This window comes from Schistocerca cancellata, chromosome 3 (assembly GCF_023864275.1).
Source record: "Schistocerca cancellata isolate TAMUIC-IGC-003103 chromosome 3, iqSchCanc2.1, whole genome shotgun sequence".
NCBI lineage: Eukaryota > Metazoa > Arthropoda > Insecta > Orthoptera > Acrididae > Schistocerca > Schistocerca cancellata.
The window spans coordinates 795,585,472-795,604,049 of NC_064628.1; positions in this window are offsets into that span (position 1 = coordinate 795,585,472).

Sequence of the window (18,578 nt, forward strand, 5' to 3'; positions counted from 1 at the left end):
ATAACGGATTTGAGCACGAGGTATGATATTTCGAAACTGCGCTCTAAGGCACGGCACTACCGAATCACTTGTTTACTGATGTGCGAGTGCACTGGTGAAGGAAGTAGCGTCGAAAGTTCGACCGTCATTTTCTCGGAAGCTATTGCGTGTTGACAGCTAAGCCGGGAAGTTCCGACCGTATCAGAAAGCGACATACGGCGCGTTCTCCTTATCATTTTCATCAGAATTTTGTACTGCCAGCCCGCCTAGAAATAAGGCCCTGATTCGACGTTTTAGCTGCTGAGGAAATTTTTGTACTCTCCTCGAGACTTCCACAGTTTGCGTTGTTTTGACCTGAAACCTCTTTCTCGGTATTCCTTCCTTGTACATGAAAAACCGCTACGCACAGCCGACTGCGTAATGGAGGGTGAAGTACGAGTATACCCCCTATTCTCCCTGCAGTTGAGTAGAGCGCTTTGTTCCGCCCATCACAGCTTGTTTACGTTGTTCAGTCTATCAACATGCGTCAACCGCGCGCTCAGACGCACTCATGGCGCGGGCTGTCAGCACGCAAAGTTGAACGCCAGACTGGTGTTCTCTCCAGCGTTGTCATTCGGACATTCACACGTTACCAGGTACGAGACCCTAAATATAAGTGTCGGTGTGGTAGCCCGCAATCAACAATTTATAGAGTTGTAAGACCACCGTATGCTGCCACAGACTACCATAAGTAAACGTAGATTACAGTATGTTTCCTAGCAGCTTTGATCAGTTTTGGTCATATCCGCGTTACCTGTATGTTCGGTGCGTTGCGTATGTATTGGGCGTTACATCACAACGATCACTTTCTTTGTATATGCAATCAGTGTCTTAGTTGATTCACCTAGAAACCGGAAGCGGTGTACCGTCTAGAAACTGAGGATATTTAAAAGACCAGGTAACCTACGTAACATTTTTGCTCTACAGAATTATCCCCCTGTCTGTCACTGAAGAATAAACAATATTTATAGCAAAACTGAAACTGTCAATGTTTAATTCAAGTTTTATTCGATAAATGTTGTTTTGTAACGTGAAACAGAGGGATGTTGTAGGAAAAATAAAGAAAACAATTCAGATTTATCATATAGCGCTGGAAACGCAAAACTCAAAACAAACATACATCAAACATCGCTTCAATACTTTGCTAAACACCTTTAGCATTTATCAGTAGTAACAGAAAACTCTTGCCTTTCATCATGATGAAGACTGTTCTGCTGAGTACTAAAAACAACAATAATACTATATATAATTTTTTACGTTTGTGCATGTAAACTGCACTTGCACAAAACTAGTTGCTTGGTTACATAAAAGCGAAGAAGTTACGTGAGCAACTAATTTTCATTACTTATAAAATGCGATTTATATTCTGTTGTTGTTGTTGTTATGGTCTTCAGTCCAGAGACTGGCTTGACGCAGCTCTCCATGCTACTCTATCCTGTGCAAGCTTCTTCATCTCCCAGTACCTATTGCAACCTACATCCTTCTGAATCTGCTTAGTGTATTCATCTCTTGGTCTCCCTCTACAATTTTTACCCTCCACGCTGCCCTCCAATAGTAAACTGGTGATCCCTTGATGCCTCAGAATATGTCCCACCAACCGATCCCTTCTTCTAGTAAAGTTGTGCCACAAAATTTCTCTTCTCCGAATTCTATTCAATACCTCCTGATTAGTTGTATGATCTACCCATCTAATCTTCAGCGTTCTTCTGTAGCACCACATTTCGAAAGCTTCTATTCTCTTCTTGTCCAAACTATTTATCGTCCATTTTTCACTTCCATACATGGCTACACTCCATACAAATACTTTCAGAAATGACTTCCTGACACTTAAATCTACACTACATGTTAACAAATTTCTCTTCTTCAGAAACGCTTTCCTTCTCATTGCCAGTCTATATTTTATATCGTGTCTACTTCCACCATCATTAGTTATTTTGCTCCCCAAATAACAAAACTCATTTACTACTTTAAGTGTCTAATTTCCTAATCTAATTCCCTCAGCATCACTCGAGTTAACTCCACTACATTCCATTATCCTCGTTTTGCTTTTGTTGAAGTTCATCTTATATGCTCCTTTCAAGACACTGTCCATTCCATTCAACTGCTCTTCCAGGTCCTTTGCTCTCTCTGACACAATTACAATGTCATCGGCGAACCTCAAAGTTTTTATTTCTTCTCCATGGATTTTAATTCCTACTCTGAATTTTTCATTTGTTTCCTTTACTGCTTGCTCAACATACAGATTGAATAACATTGGGGATAGGCTACAACCCTGTCTCACTCCCTTCCCAACCACTGCTTCCCTTTCATGCCCCTCGACTCCTATAACTGCCATCTGGTTTCTGTACAAATTGTAAATAGCCTTTCGCTCCCTGTATTTTACCCCTGGCACCTTCAGAATTTGAAAGAGAGCATTCCAGTCAATATTGTCAAAAGCTTTCTCTAAGTCTAGAAATGCTAGAAACGTAGGTTTGGCTTTCCTTAATCTATCTTCTAAGATAAGTCGTAGGGTCCGTATTGCCTCACGTGTTCCAACATTTCTACGCAATCCAAACTGATCTTCCTCGAGGTCGGTTTCTACCAGTTTTTCCATTCATCTGTAAAGGCTTCGTATTGGTATTTTGCAGCCGTGACTTATTAGACTGATAGTTCGGTAATTTTCACATCTGTCAACACCTGCTTTCTTTGGGATATTCTGTAAAGATATAAAATACACAATGGACTAAAACTGAATGATATGCGGTTCTAATTACGTGGAAAACAAACAACCAAAAAACAAAGAGAAGTCATCGGCTCACAATTTCTCTCTTAAACATTCATTTTTGTTTCTCAGCTGCGTACAAAGTGTGCCTGGCAGATGTCTAGAGACACCAGCACAGAATGGTGCGCTGCCTTTTGCGAGGCAGCTAGAAGGACAGTGTGGACTCGGGCAGTATGCAGTTATCTCTACACGATTAATCTTGCCTCTTGCGCGTCCATTACGAACAGCAGTTCAAATCTCCAAGTAACGTGATGGTAAGTGACACCTGTATGGACCATGAACCAATGATGCCGGATTCTGTTCATCAGCGAGTGCAGGATTTGCTTACACTCGACAGTTGTCCTACAAGGAACTCTTTGACTGCCAGGTCGCAAGTTCAGTCCTTGGGTAATGTTCATTTGAAAGTATTGTGGTAACAGTAACGACAGGAAATATATTAGCTCCTAAGGACTGACCAAGCGCATCAGGAGGGCGGCAGAAAATGCGTGTCCGGGAGGTGCAGAGATCCACCTTCTTTGGGCTGTACGTGTTACACTTCACAAAATGGACATCGTAGACATTCAAGAAATGTTCAAAACAATCCATTAACTTGCAGCGTGAACACTGAATGAAAACTGGCTCGCCACTGTGATCACAAAGGTTCGCACCACCAATATCGACCGCGCTGCTGCTACGATCGCAGTTTCGACTCCTGCCTCGGGCATGGATGTGTGTGATGTCCTTAGGTTAGTTAGGTTTAAGTAGTTCTAAGTCTAGGGGACTGATGACCTCAGATGTTGAGTCCCATAGTGCTTAGAGCCATTTGAACCAATATGGAAAGCGAACTCCTTGGAAGTGCTAAACAGTGTAGGACGTTCAGCTAGGTCTCTACTCTTAAAGAACGCACATGGAATTATATTGGTGTAACGGGATGGTAACTGACAGAATGTAATAGCATGCAATCAAATGCGAAGTACTCTGTCGTGGAGCTTAAGGACTGGCTGTCCTTTAGGGCACAGCTGCAGACAGAGCGATAATATGTTTAATAGGCACGGAAAAAATAAACATCCAGAGGCCGAATTTGTCCAGTGGTTCCAGGTGGCATGAATTGCAATGTCACACACTTTTCAGGAGAGATGGTTTGCTGTAAAGGAGTATGATTTTTATACGCAGACCAGGAATCAAGCAAAAGCAAGTTATTTTGACCAGCTACTAGCTAAAAGCAGTGCTCATACCATAGTTATAGTTCTCTTATACCCATTTTTACCCATTCTTGCTTTCTGTGCTGTAAATATTCCCTATTTTTTTTGAAAGATCACACACACTAGGAAGAATCGTAGGGGTCAAAGCACCTCCAATTTTTTGCAGCGTAATAAATAAATTTCCAGCCAATTTACCATCAAGATTAACAGTCGGCATAATTGTATACGAATGCGGTAAGACATTGATTTTAATTGACTTTGACACAATTCTCTTTATACGTCTACTTTCCAGCGCTCTTTTCATATATATTTCCTCTCGATTGGCGTGTGTTGAAAACAAATTTCTTATTGAACGATGGGATAAGTTTGCTTATTTCATCGACAAATTTTCTGAGCGATTTCGCAGTTATCTACGTATCGTCAAGTTGACGCTTTGTTGGAAATTTCGTTATCTCACGTCTTGCAGTTGTGTAGCCCTGTTTGAAACTATGCAATCATCCACTGCTTTCCTTGAAATCACTGCAATCTATGCCACGCGCAATCTTATGTGCATACCTTAGTAGGTCACTTATCATGCACATTCTGTGAATCCTATCAAGCATCTTTCAAACTCGCAAACAACAGCAAACAACAAATTTTTTAAAAAGTGCGCCTTGCCCTCCCTTGAATATCTGTAGTTTTTCATACGCCCTACACGCTCGTATTGCTGAGGACCTAATCGCAATCTTTTTTTTTTTTTTTTTGCTGTGATTTTTCATGTACGTAATTATGTTTAGTACCCCGCTCCTTGGACAACGATTATCCTTTACTCTCTTTTTCACTGGATATGGGATCTGTGGCTCCCTGCTCGACAACGATGATGAACTACCTATAGTGGTTGCATGGAGACAATATGTGGGGCATCGAATGCCATAAACGTCATTGGCCTTCTGCGATCCAACACTCTAGGGGTTCTTTGCTAGAAGAGTATGGAGACGGTCAAGTACCGTGTGATCGCAATTAAAGTACAGCTAATCGCTGGTCTCAGTGTGGCCTGTAATTTTCGTATGGCAGCGAAACTTGGTAGATATTCTACTCCGTTGACGTGGAACCGATTCACTCTCGAAAAAATAGTTCCAATTTTGGTCACCAGGCGCAAATCTGGGACTGTTAAAGCAAGCAAGATGTTTAGAAATGTTTCCACACGTAATGGATTAGGAACGGAACATGGATAGAAACGGCCAAACAAGTGAGAAAGACATATTGATTCAGTTATTAACCGCCACTTACATAGTCTGTCAGTTTCAACAGCGGAGACGTGACGAGATGCTGTACAGCGTCAGATTTGTGCATGGTGGCCAAAATTGGAACTAATTTTTTCCAGAGTAAATCGGTTCCGCATTAATGCGTTAGCATGTATACCAAGTTTCGCTGCCGTGCGATAATTACAGTCTACACAGACCTTCGTAAGAAGCTGTACTTTAATTATAAGCAACCGGTACTAATACCGTCCTATGGGTTTTGATGGGAGATGGGTCAATCATGTTTTGAGCCAGTATTAGATTTTCAAGTTTCCTGGGCCCTTAACTGGAAACGTGAGGACGAATATGCGTTCGTGGAACTTTTCTGAACCACATTCAATTTGCAGGCCGCATTGTACTGTTTGCTAATAATATTAAGAACTCCCACAACGAATGGAAAAACTTAACAGATCAGTTTTGAATATAGTCCTGATAATAAGTTGAAATAAGATTAAATAATATTTCAAGTTATCCACTTGCTATTTGATTTAACTAGAAGTCCTGACATGCAGGAATAGGAAGCTAACCACAATGATACTAATTAGTTCACACAATCGATTAAAAAGGGTAATATTATGGTTAGAATCCATGCATATTATAAAAATGTATGTGTGTATGTAAGTGTGTATGTTATACATCTCCTCTTTAGCCACCAGACCGATTTTACCCAAACTTGATGCATGTATCAAATGGTTCAAATGGCTCTGAGCACTATGGGACTCAACATCTTAGGTCATAAGTCCCCTAGAACTTAGAACTACTTAAACCTAACTAACCTAAGGACATCACACACACCCATGCCCGAGGCAGGATTCGAACCTGCGACCGTAGCAGTCCCGCGGTTCCGGACTGCAGCGCCAGAACCGCTAGACCACCGCGGCTGGCGATGCATGTATCTCTTACTGTCTGGAAAGAATAGCTGTGAATAGAAGAACCACCTATCTGTCAAACGAGTGGGAGTGGAGCTGAAAAAGAAGTGTAGCCCACGATGCTTAAAAACCCAGACTCTACACATCCAGTATTTGAGAATGAGAGTGCTTAGTGACTTGCAACAAATTCGGACATCAACGAAACTTTTTCTCGGTGACAATCTCACAAAATGACGGAAGGAAAAACAGTTTTTCCTTGTTCATGCAGTAAAACAGCCCTATCAACAATGATATTTTAATTTATTACTTATGTTCTACTAGGCGCTGCAGTCATGGACTGTGCGGCTGGTCCCGGCGGAGGTTCGAGTCCTCCATTGGGCATGGGTGTGTGCGTTTGTCCTTAGGATAATTTAGGTTAAGTAGTGTGTAAGCTTAGGGACTGATGACTTTAGCAGTTAAGTCCCATAAGATTTTACACACATTTGAACATTTTGAACAAATGAACAGGGAAATGGAAGGGAAGAGGAGGATTTGGGCTGAGGGGAAAGAAGGAGATAGACAGAGAGAAGAAAGAGCAGACGGACAGAGAGGGACCCAGTGCAAAATTCCAAGCTACTGCAAAAAGGTACATGTGACTCCTGTATATAAGAAGGGTAAAAGAACAGACCTGCAAAATTACAGACCAATATCTTAACATCGGTTTTCTGCAGAATTCTTGAACAAATTCTCGGTTGGAATACAATAAACTTCCTTAAAATGGAAAAACTTTTGTCCAAAAATCACCACGGTTTTAGAAAGCATTGCTCGTAAGAAACTCATCTTGCCCTTTTCGTGCTTGATATACTGCAAACCATGAATGAAGTGCAACAAGCGGATTCCATATTTCTAGGTATTCGAAAAGCGTTTCACACGGTGCCCCATTGCAGACTGTTAACGAACGTGTGAGCATACTGAACAGGTTCTCAGACATTTGCGTGGGTCGAAGACTTCTTAAGTGACAGAACCCACTACTTTCTGCCCCACGGTGAGTGTTCATCAGAAACAAGAGTATCGCCAGGAGTGCCCCAGGGAAGTATGCTAGGAGCGTTCTTAATCTCTATATACATCAATGACCTGGCAGACATGGTGAGCAGGAATCCGTGGTTGTTTGCTGATGGCGCTGTGGCGTATGGGAAAGTGTTGTTGTTGAGTGACCGTAGGAGGATACAAAATGACTCAGACAGAATTTCTAGTTAGTTTGATGAATGACAGCTATCTCTAAAAGTAGATAAATGTAAATTAATGCAGATGAGTGGGAAAAACAATCCTTTCATATTCGAATGTAGTATTAGTGATGTGCTGCTTGATATAGTCTGTCGATTAAATAGATAGGCGTAACTCTGAAAAGCGATATGAACTGGAACGAGCATGTAAGGATTCTAGTAGGGAAGGCGAATGGACGACTTCGGTTTCTTGGGAGGATTTTAGGAAAGCATGGGTCATCTGTAATGGAAACTGCATATAGAACACTTGTAAGACCCATTCTTGAGTACTGCTCGAATTTTTGAGATCGCCACCATGTCGAACTAAACGAAGACATTGAAGCAATTCACAAATAGGCTTCTTGATTTGTTGGTGGAAGTTTTGATTAACACGCAAGTTTTATAGAAATGCTTTGGGAACACAAATAGCAATCCCTGGAGGGAAGGTGGCATTCTTTTCGAAGAACACTGTTGAAAAAATTTAGAGAACCGACAGTTGAAGCTTAATGCAGAATCATTCTATTGACACCAACGTACATTTCGCTTAAGGACCACGAAGATACGGTGAGAGAAATTAAGGCTCATACAGAAGCTTATAGATTGTCGTTTTTCCTATCCTCTATTCGGAAGTGAAACAAGAGAGAAAATGACTAGTAGTGGTACAAGGTACCCTCCGCCAAGCACCATAGATAGTTCGCGGAGTATATATGTAGATGTAGATGTAAAAGCAGATGGACAGCGAGATGGGGGCAGGAGGAGATGCACAGAGGGAGGTGAGATACATAGAGAGAGAGGAGAGGAGGAAATGGACAAAGAGGAGGGCGAGGATGAGATTGAGAAAGAGATGGGGAGAAGGAGATAGAGAGGAGAGGAGGAGACAGGCACACGGAAAAGGAGCAGATGGACAGAGGTGGATGGAGCAGATGGACTGAGAAAGGAAAGAGAAGGTGGACAAAGGGGAAAAGGAGGAGATGGACTGAGAGAAGGGAGGAGAACATGGACAAAGATAGAGGGATGAGAAGATGTACAAAGAAGGGGGGAGGAGATGATGGACTTAAAGAGGGTGAGGAGGAAGAGATTTGACTTTGAGGGGGCAGGAGTAGATGGACAGAGAGTAAAGGTGCAGATGAATAGAGGGGTAGCAGCAAATGAACAGCGTGAGTGGGGAGGAAGAGATGGACAGAGAGAGCAGATGAGATGAATAGAAAGAGGGGGTGTTAGGCTGTGAACTAATGGTACACTGAAATAAATTGATACCCAGCCAATGTCAGTTATTCAGCTAATTTCAAATAAAACAGGGGTAAGTTCTTATTAAAGTTTATTATAATTAATGAAGCATACATTGACGCTATAATTCGTTTCACATGAACATAAAGTTAAACCTCATAAACTGACATCCAGAAACTCCAGTCGTTAATTAACGACTCATTGGGAAGAGACAAAATATTCTTATAGGAAGTGAGCAAACTTCTCTTATGTGCGCAGGAGAAACAATACAACGAGGGACAGCTGAATTACTGAATTAAAAGACGTGTTCACGGGAAATGGCTAGTTATCTCTAGAGAGATAGAGAAACATGCAGAAAAGAACTGAAGGTACTGCACGCACAAGATTCACTAGTAACCCGTACTCTGGTCATGTGACAGCGCAAAGCTAGCCCCTATTAGTACTCGTGTCCACTACAATCGCCTACTATCACATGTTCATTCAGATGAAGGAAAAACTGACCAAATATAATTAATTGACCTGGAATATTATAACGTTTTAAACACATATTCGACAGGAAAGAAGCACAATACAGGCCTATTTACGAATTCAAGGGCAGTAAAGGTTGCTCATCGCCATGTCTCGTCGTCGAAAAAGGAAACAGTTACTAAATGGGATTAATTAACCTAGTTATATATCGGAATGAATATTAAAACACTGCTGTAAATACAAGCAAGAGTCGGCAGTATCATTAACAACTAGATTCGAAATACAAATAACCGGTAACAAAGTTGTCACCCTCGGCAGATGAAGCAGCTTACCAGCCCGTCGGCTTCCAGAAAGCGAAAGATTCGTGTTGTCCGTCCCAGACTCTCCCTCGCTCGTAAACTTAAGGCTCAAGCAAGCAGGTTTCGCAGAGTGTTGCGTTGCCAACCCCTCGGCTAGAGAGCTCTTGTAAGATATGGTCAGGGACCTCAGTGTGCGTCCACAGGACCGAAGATACAGTGCTTAGATCCTTCAAAAATTGGAGATATTACGAAAGGTTGCCAACTGGCGCATTAACTACGATTACAACTATGGAAAAAAGAACACATTGACACCGGTGTGTCAGACCCACCATACTTCCTCCGGACACTGCGAGAGGGCTGTACAAGCAATGATCACACGCACGGCACAGCGGACACACCAGGAACCGCGGTGTTGGCCGTCGAATGGCGCTAGCTGCGCAGCATTTGTGCACCGCCGCCGTCAGTGTCAGCCAGTTTGCCGTGGCATACGGAGCTCCATCGCAGTCTTTAACACTGGTAGCATGCCGCGACAGCGTGGACGTGAACCGTACGTGCAGTTGACGGACTTTGAGCGAGGGCGTATAGTGGGCATGCGGGAGGCCGGGTGGACGTACCGCCGAATTGCTCAACACGTGGGGCGTGAGGTCTCCACAGTACATCGATGTTGTCGCCAGTGGTCGGCGGAAGGTGCACGTGCCCGTCGACCTGCGACCGGACCGCAGTGACGCACGGATGCACGCCAAAACCGTAGGATCCTACGCAGTGCCGTAGGGGACCGCACCGCCACTTCCCAGCAAATTAGGGACACTGTTGCTCCTGGGGTATCGGCGAGGACCATTCGCAACCGTCTCCATGAAGCTGGGCTACGGTCCCGCACACCGTTAGGCCGTCTTCCGCTCACGCCCCAACATCGTGCAGCCCGCCTCCAGTGGTGTCGCGACAGGCGTGAATGGAGGGACGAATGGAGACGTGTCGTCTTCAGCGATGAGAGTCGCTTCTGCCTTGGTGCCAATGATGGTCGTATGCGTGTTTGGCGCCGTGCAGGTGAGCGCCACAATCAGGACTGCATACGACCGAGGCACACAGGGCCAACACCCGGCATCATGGTGTGGGGAGCGATCTCCTACACTGGCCGTACACCACTGGTGATCGTCGAGGGGACACTGAATAGTGCACGGTACATCCAAACCGTCTTCGAACCCATCGTTCTACCATTCCTAGACTGGCAAGGGAACTTGCTGTTCCAACAGGACAATGCACGTCCGCATGTATCACGTGCCACCCAACGTGCTCTAGAAGGTGTAAGTCAACTACCCTGGCCAGCAAGATCTCCGGGTCTGTCCCCCATTGAGCATGTTTGGGACTGGATGAAGCGTCGTCTCACGCGGTCTGCACGTCCAGCACGAACGCTGGTCCAACTGAGGCGCCAGGTGGAAATGGCATGGCAAGCCGTTCCACAGGACTACATCCTGCATCTCTACGATCGTCTCCATGGGAGAATAGCAGCCTGCATTGCTGCGAAAGGTGGATATACACTGTACTAGTGCCGACATTGTGCATGCTCTGTTGCCTGTGTCTATGTGCCTGTGGTTCTGTCAGTGTGATCATGTGATGTATCTGACCCCAGGAATGTGTCAATAAAGTTTCCCCTTCCTGGGACAATGAATTCACGGTGTTCTTATTTCAATTTCCAGGAGTGTATAAGATAATTACTTTAAGTACAGCAAAAGAAATAAACAGAAGAGTAAAACTGGCTTGGATTGGTTTTGTTTAACTATGTACTTTTGTTTAACTAAGCTCTCATGGTGTCAGAAAAAGAAAGTTTACATTATGTGTATGTCACCACTTTGGGTCTATGGCAGTGAGGCTTGGATTTTTAATGGGAATATCATTCAAAAACTGAGGGTCACTTAGCGAGAAGTAGAGATGTGTTGGGAATTATTAGCAGAGGCACAATGAATCATGTAAGAGTTGGGAGTAGGAGACGTAATTATGACTGTAATGAAAATGGAATGGAACCTGCAGAAGACGTAGCCAGACAGATGTTAGATGGAAAAAGGAAATTTTTTCTGGATTGCAAGAGATGAAACAAAGAAGAAAAAACTGAGACGACGACCTAATGGGCTGTAGGTAGAAAATAGTTGTGACAAGGACGCTTGTAACTGAAGATCATGATGAATGAAGAAGTCTAAAGGAGGCCTTTTCCAGCAGTAGATATCAAATGACTGGTGATGCCGATAGTGATGATGTTGTCCCAAAGGACGCAGCGTGTTACATGAGATGTGAATAAGTTGTTACCGAGCAAGGTGGCGCAATGGTTAACACACCGGAGTCGCATTCGGGAGGACGACGGTTCAAATCCGCGTCTAGCCATCCTGATTTCTGTTTCCCGTGATTTCCCTAAATGGCTTTACGTAAATGCCGGGATGGTTCCTTTGAAGGGACACGGCCGACTTCCTTCCCTAATCCGATGGGACCGATGACCTTGCTGTTTGGTCCCCTCCCCTCCCCCAACCAACCAGTAAGTTGTAGGTTAGGGCAGTAGTAAGTTCTGTATCCTCAGTAATTAAAAATATCAGTCTACCTGACATTTATGAGCATGTTGAACTTCTAACCTTAGGCTATCACATAGCTACTTCAGTTTTAATAACAAATTTTATGAACAGGATGATAGCCTTGCAATGAACAGTAGCCTAGCTAGCCTGCTAGCCAACATTTACATAAATCACTTATATACATCTTTTTTCAATGCCAATTTGACAATAAAGAAAACACAGTACATTACAAACGCTATATGGTGACGCACTTATCTAACTGGATGGAACAGTAGAAGAAATCGATCAGCTTGCAAAAAAGCTTAACAAACTCCACCAAAACACAAAATTTACTGTTGGGTATGAAACTAACAAGAACATAAATTTCTTGGATCTAAAAATTAGTAAATACAATGGTAAACATAAATTTAAAATATACAAAACGCCGACTACAGAAGATGTTACAATCAAGAGCTCATCATGTCACCCCGAAGAACACGAAACGGTATGTTACAGGACAATGTTCAACAGAAAGGAAAAATATCCTTTTGGACACTGAAGAAAAACTACAGGAACTAAAAACAATCAAACTAATAGCCTACAATAATGGTTACAACTCACACCATCACTAAATTTCACAACAGAATTAAAAATAAATACTGTAGCAAAGATAGATCCTACAGATTTTGGGAGATACATATGCATATCATTCATTTGTAAAGTGTCGTGTCAGATTGCAACCTTTTTCAGTGGCTGTCATATCAAAATCAGTTTTTCCACAAACAATAAAATGAAAGACAAAATTGTTCACAAGTTAAATTTGAAGTCCCACGGCAACCGTTCGTGTAATGCCTGCGACACCCGGACGCAATGCTGCTCCAGCCGAATTATCAGTCCGGAAGTTGATCCGGAAGCTTGAGACCACGGGTTCGGTTTCAAACGTTAAGAAAACAGGACGACCACGTTCCGTTCGAACGCAAGAACACATTGTTGTCGCGCGTGACAATGTGACCGTAAGTCTCAGAAAATCGGTTCGCCGAAGAGCTCAACAATTGAATTTATCACCAAGTTCACTGCATGAAATCCTTTCAAAAGATCTGAAAATGCATGCGCACAAGATTCAACTCCCACAAGAGTTTAAGCCTGCATATCGTGGAAAGAGGCATCAATCTGCTCAATCGCTCGACAAGTGGGAAACGAGAACTCCACAAAAAGAATAATTTTCTCAGATGAGGCGAATTTCTACCTCAGAGAGTACGTCAGTAAGCCGAACTCAGAGTTTCGGGTAACGAAAACCCGCAAGTGACTGAGGAAGATGAGATGGATCCTGGGTGGGTTCTGGGCAGGAGGAGTGATCGGCCCGTACATTTTTGAAAATGATGATGGAGCTGCTGTCACTGTGAACGGCGACTGTTACCGAAACAAGCTTTCTGATTGGTTTTTCCTTGTTATTGATGGAAAATTTGTGATAAATTCCTACGGGACCAAACTGCTGAGGTCATATCGGTCCATAGCCTTACACACGACGGGGGAGGGGGGATGGGGTGGGCAAGGCGCCCAAGACCGCGCGGCTCTTATTGATGAAAATGGTGATTTTTGTTTTCAGTATGGTGCAACATATCACACATCCCGTGAAACGATTGCTCTGCTGAATGAAAAGTGTCCTCAATAAATTGTCTCTTTGCGTGGCAACCAGAATGGCACATAAGATCATGCGATCTTAGACCTTGTGACTTCTTTTTGTGAGGATTTGTGAAATCAAAAGTGTATGTGTTCAAACTACGAACATTACACCAATTGAATAATGAAATTAAAAGGGTTATTAACGGCATCCCACGAGATATTTGTGAACGCGTCATCGAGAACTTCAATGAACGCATCGCTCGTTGCCGTGCGGCCTTGGATGCTCATATGGAGGATATCAGTTTTCATGTATAAATGGGAAAAGTTACTTGATGTATTTGTTAAAAAGATCTACATTTTCAACAAATTTTATATGTTCTATAGCACTTTAATACTCCTCTGTTAAACAGGCGATGTTTTCCATGTAAAATAATTTGCTCTGTGTTTCATCTCTATTTTTATTTCACGTGTTCCAAAATACTATTAGCGTAAGCAGCTGACATTGTATCATATTTTATATTTTACTCTACGTATTGTAAAAATGGTTTTGCTGCAATACTGTTCAAATTACGGTAAGTTCTTCATAGAGAAATGTTGCAATTGCAGTAACATGTTAATAATTTTATGATTTTCGGTAATGCGGGAGACCAAATTTTATTTCTTACGTCGATTATGGCAACATTAAAATCACTTTATAAAAGCCAATCTTCCGGTCCAGATTGTATACCAATTAGGTTCCTTTCAGAGTGCGCTGATGCAATAGCTAAAAACTTAACAATCATATAAAACCACTCTCTCGACGAAAGATCCTTACCCAAAGACTGGAAAATAGGACAGATCACACCAATATTCAAGAAAGGTAGCAGGAGTAATCCACTAATTTACAGGCCCATATCATTAACGACGATATGCCGCAGTGTTTTGAAACATGCGTTGGAACATTATTAATTACCTCGAAGAGAACGGTCTACTGACACGCAATCAACACGGGTTTAGGAAACACCGTTCTTGTAAAACAAAACTAGCTCTTTACACGCACGGAGTGTTGAATTCTATTGACAAGGGATTTAAAATTGATCAATTGCGTGCTCATGCAATATCGTCTCAGTTGACTGGATTCGTGATTTTCTGTCAGAGAAGTCACAGATAGTAGTAATTGATGGAAAGTCATCGAGTAAAACAAAAGTAATTTCTTGCATTCCCCAAGGTAGTGTAGACTCTCTGCTGTTCCTTAACTATATAAACGATTTAGGAGACAATTTGAGGAGCCGTCTTAGGTTGTTTGCAGATGATGCTGTGGTTTCTCGTCTAGTAAACTCAGCAGAAGATCAAAGAAAATTGCAAAACGATTTAGAAAAGATATTTGTGTGGTCCGAAAATTGGCAGTTGACCGTAAATAATTAAAGGCGTGAGGTCATCCGCATGAGTGCTAAAAGGAATCCATTAAACTTCGGTCACGCGCTAAATCAGTCAAATATAAAGACCATAAATTCAACTAAATACCTAGTAATTACAATTACGAACAGCTTAAATTGGAAAGAACTTACAGAAAATGTTGTGGGGAAGGCAAACCAAGGGCTTATTGACAGAACACTTAGAAAATATAATAGACCTACTGAAGAGACTGTCTACACTACGCTTGTCCGATCTCTTTTAGAATACTGTTTCGCGATCTGGGATCTTTACCAGATAGGATTAACGGAGTGCATCGAGAAAGTTAAAAGAAGAGCAGTACGTATTGTAGTATCGCGAAATAGGGGAGAGAGTGTCACTGAAATGACACAGGATTTGGGGTGGACATCGTTAAAACACAGCCGTTTTTCGCTCGGCGGAATCTTCACACGAAATTTTAAACACCAACTTTCTCCTCTGAATGCGAAAATATTTTGCTGTCGCCGACCTACTTGGGGAGAAACGAACATCATAATAAGATGATAGAAGTCAGAGCTTACACAGAAAGATGTATGTGCTCGTTTACACTCGCTGCTCGAGATTGGAATAATAGAAATTAGTGTGAAAGCGGCTCGATGAATCCTCTGCCAGACTCTTAAGTGTAATTTGCAGAGTGCCCATGTAGATGTAGATATTCTCTCATTTGCATGCATCTATTTGAGAATTTGTCGTTATAAGTTTGAACTGCCACCTGGTGGCAACCTGAGGCATCTAGATGTCAGTCTCTAGCCGTGAGCAGGGGTACATCTTCTGACATTGCCTTAGGTGAGATGTATTTTGCTATTTCTTTAATATATTGCTTTGCTGTACCATTGCATTGTGTAATGTTGTTGGATAAATCATAATGCCTATACTGTGAGGTATGTTTATTCTGGATATATCTTGAACATATGTTTATATTAATAATAGACATGTTCAGTACGTCTACTATTGAAGTTTTGTTTTTGCAGCCATTTTCAAGTGGAATAGTTCATCCTTTTGCACGTGTCAAATATGTAAGGTAGAAATCAGCATGTTTGGCATGTTCTGAAAGATGACATATTGGACATGAAAGTGGCTCCAAAAACCAAATTGCCGTAGTGAACGTAATAGACATACACTACTGGCCATTAAAATTCCTCCACCAAGAAGAAATGTAGATGATAAACGGGTATTCATTGGACAAATATACTATACTAGAACTGACATGAGATTACATTTTCACGCAATTTGGGTGCATAGATCCTGAGAAATCAGTACCCAGAACAACCACCTCTGGCCGTAATAACGGCCTTGACACGAAATAGCAGTGCCTGTACTATTAAGAAGTACGATGTAGTGTTCTTCCGGACTGCAGCGACTACGGCCATCAAGAAATATTGGAACTATATTTACAGTTGCTAATATGAACCAGCATCGGCTGTGTATTGGAATGATGACAGTGCAAATTTATGCTGGACCGAGATTTGAACCTGGATTTCTCAACTTATGTGAGCAGTCCCTTAACTGCTTGTTTTTTAATTGGAGTATTTCGCGAGCGGTCGCCTTACCACTCTTTTGAGTCGAACCTAGGATCCTCTGCTTAATCTTTTTTTCCTAACGCTTTTTTATTTGTGTTATTTGCAATTAAATTTCACAATAAGTCCTTTCCAGCGTTACAAAACGTAGTACTTCAGTTAGAAATGCTGACAACAAAACAGATTTATATATATGAACATAACAATCATAGTTCTTACATGAGCCAGATATCACTCTAAAATTAACGTGTGTCCATTGAGGAGAAATTACAGAATAGATGTAACTAAGGAACACTTCTGCGTGTGTGTGTTTTTTTAGTTATACATTGTAAAAGGAATAACAGAAAACTTCTTTATTTAATGTAGGAATCAGAGAAAAAAGTAATTTACAGATGCTCCTGCTGTGCGAAAACGAATTTGCGAATACTCGTTTTCAATACGCCTCTTGGAGACATGCCTTCGGGAAGCGAACGTCGAGCCTTTGATGGCCAAGGGAATATATACTGAAGCAACAAATAAACTGGTATAGGAATGCATAAAAAAATGGCTCTGAGCACTATGGGACTTAACTTCTGAGGTCATCAGTCCCCTAGAACTTAGAACTACTTAAACCTAACTAACCTAAGGACATCACACACATCCATGCCCGAGGCAGGATTCGAACCTGCGACCGTAGCGGTCGCGCGGTTCCAGACTGTAGCGCCTAGAACCGCTCGGCCACCCAGGCATGCATATTCAAATACAGATATGTAAACAGGCAGAATATGCCACTGCGGTCGGCAACGCCTATGTAAGATAAGTTTCTGGTGCAGTTGTTACATCGATTACTGCTGCTAGAAAGGCTGGCTATCAAGATTTAAGTGAGTTTGAACGTGGTGTTATAGTCGGTGCACGAGCGACGGGACACGCATCTCCGAGACAGCTGTGAAGTGGGGATTTTCCCGTACGACAATTTCACGAGTGTACCGTGCATATCAGGAATACGGTAAAGCATCAAATCTCTGTCATCGGTGCGGCCGGAAAAACATCCTGCAAGAACGGGACCAACGATGACTCAAGAGAATCGTTCAACGTTGCAGAAGGGCAACCCTTCCGCAAATTGATGCAGATTTAAATGCTGGACCATCAACAAGTGTCAGCGTGCAATCTATTCAACGAAACGTCATCTATATGGGCTTTCGTAGCCGAAGGGCCACTCGTCTACTCTTGATGACTGCACGACACAAAGCTTTACGCCTCAGCTGGGCCCATCAACACCGACGTTAGACTGATGATGACTGGAAACATGTTGCCTGGCCGGACGAGTCTCGTTTCAAAATATATCGAGGGGATGGAGATGTACGGTATGGAGAAAACCTCATGAAACCATCGACCCTGCATGTGAGCAGGGGACTATTCAAACTGGCAGAGCCTCTGTAATGGTGTGGGACGTGTGCTATTGGAGTGATATAAGACCCCTGGTACGTCTAGATACGACTCTAACAGGCGACACGTGCGTAAGCATCCTGTCTGGTAAGCTGCATCCATTCATGTCCATTGTGCATTCCGACGGACTTGGGCAATGAGCAGGAGAATGCGGCATCCCACACGTCCAGAATTGTTACAGAGTGGCTCCAGCAAAACTCTTCTGACTTTAGAACTTCCGCTGGCCACCAAACTCCCCAGACACGAACATTATTGAGCATATCTGGGATGCCTTGCAACGTGCTGTTCAGAAGATTTGTTCACCCCTCGTATGCTTACGCATTTATGGACAGCCCGGCCGAATTCATGGAGTCAGTTCCCTTCAGCACTACTTCAGACATTAGTCGAGTCAATACCACGTCGTGTTGCGGCACTTCTGCGTGCTCGCTGGGCACTATAAGATGTTAGGCAGACGTACCACTTTCCTCAGTGTAGCTGAACCTGTCAACCAGGCTCACCAGGGAAGTTCCAATTGCGGGGCGGGTTGGAGAAAACGCTCCCATCGCTGCGGCTACTTCTACACTCATACTCACAAATTAAGGATAATGCTGATACATGGTGAAAAAACGCTCTGGTGGGCGGTTTGCGGGTTTAAATCACCTCGGGGCATGACCATGCGGTGCATTTGACCTGCCGTCGTCGCACGGTGGCGCTGGCAGCAGTGC